Here is a 1,729-nt window from a genome sequence, read left to right as displayed (position 1 = left end):
TTTGAGGAGCAACAGGCAGCCCTTCAGTTCTCAGATAGCCCTGACTGCTTACTTAAAATGAAATGATTAGAGATTAATTTATTTCTCTACTCAGTTGTTTATTGAGCAGCTACTGCACGCTAAACACCATGATAGATACTGAAAATAAAATGAAATGCAAAAGCAGATAAAGTACGGTCTCTTTTTCATGGCATTTGCAGTTTACTGCCAGAGCTTAATAGTTGCAGCAATTAGGTTTCTGACTTTGACACTGCCATTGAAAAACAAGTCTCTGGGGCTTAATATCAAGACTTTAGCTGTAAAGACCTCAGAGGAGATTTTACTCAAGCTGAAAGGAAGACTATGCAGAAACAGTTTTTGACTTAAGAAGGGAAAATAACGTTTTGCTTACAGTATTGATTTGAGGAGTTGTAAAGGTGGTGAGAATGCCCTGGGAACCTGGTCCATATATTGAGAGATAATAGGAAGCTAGAACTTTTATGTATTTGCTTTTCTTTGCCCGTTGTTATTAATTATTATTATTATTATTTTCATGCTCAATTTAGACTTAATTAGGCACATGTCACCTAGAGATCACTTCACCCACGGCTCTGTTTGGCTGCCAGTCTCTTGTCTCTCTCTTTTTTTGTTACAATGGTGAGCGGATAACCTTGCTGCAGAGAAGAGAAATCCACGGTCTGTTGCCTTTGCCAATAACAAAAATGTTGGAGAGCCGGGGGCAAAGTTGTTGCCATTGGCATCTTTCACACGAGCCACATCAAAAGAACCAGGGTGTCTCTCTCTGTTGGTGATCACGGTGATTCTTCCCAAGTTAGCACCTCCGGTCACCATACACAGGTTACCAGTGTCAAACTTGATGCAATCGGTAATTTTGCCAGTCTCCAAATCAATCTGAATGGTGTTATTCACTTTGATTAGAGGGTCGGGGCAGCGGATGGTGCGAGCATCGTGAGTCACCAGATAAGGGATTCTTTTTTGTGCCCACAAAGATTTTTCTCACTTTTCACAACTTGTACTTGGCCTCCTCAGTTGTAAATCGATGAACAGCGAAACGACCTTTGGTGTCATAGACAAGACGGAAATTCTCTCTGGTCTTGTCAATGCTGTTGACATCCATAAAGCCAGCAACGTAGGTCACGTCAGTCCGGACCTTGCCACTGATCTTGATAAAGCGCTGCATGCAGATCTTCTTTACTTCATCTCCAGTTAGGGCATACTTCAGTCTGTTCCTTAAGAAAATGATGAGAGGGAGACACTCAGCTTATGGGGCCTGGTAGATGGACGAGGAGCAAACACACCCGTCAGTTTATCCAGCATCCAATGCTTGGGAGCTGCTACGCGCTTCCAATGCTTCTTGGGACCACGAGCCATAGCTGCGCTGGGCACAGAAAGAGCTGCCCATTATTATTTTTGTGTAGAGGGTGTAGAAATGAGATGTTTAAATTTCTGAAAATTCATCTCAGTTGCCCTGTTTTAGTCAATAGCATTGTGTTTATTTTTCAGGTAATCTGTTATTGATTTTTATTTTTTAATGTGATTCCTCAAAATTGACTACCTTTTGTGACCATGCATATTATTAAGGCATATTTTCAAAAACTGCATGATTTATCTTCATAAGGATATGAGCCTCTGTTAGAGTTTTAAAAAATTTTAGTTTATTTAACATTTTTAATACCAAGAAATGTTGTGTGCTCTTCTTGAATATACTTTTTTATACCAATATCCATAT

General features: G+C 40.0%; 1 pseudogene; it reads right to left on the bottom strand.

Moving 5' to 3' along the window:
• Nucleotides 1–578: 578 nt before the first annotated feature.
• LOC107508809 lies at nt 579–1,377 on the bottom strand (annotated as a pseudogene).
• Between the last annotated feature and the right edge of the window lie 352 nt (nt 1,378–1,729).

Source organism: Rousettus aegyptiacus, unplaced genomic scaffold (genome assembly GCF_014176215.1).
Source record: "Rousettus aegyptiacus isolate mRouAeg1 unplaced genomic scaffold, mRouAeg1.p scaffold_m13_p_10, whole genome shotgun sequence".
Lineage (NCBI taxonomy): Eukaryota > Metazoa > Chordata > Mammalia > Chiroptera > Pteropodidae > Rousettus > Rousettus aegyptiacus.
This window is presented reverse-complemented; position numbering and strand designations above follow the sequence as displayed.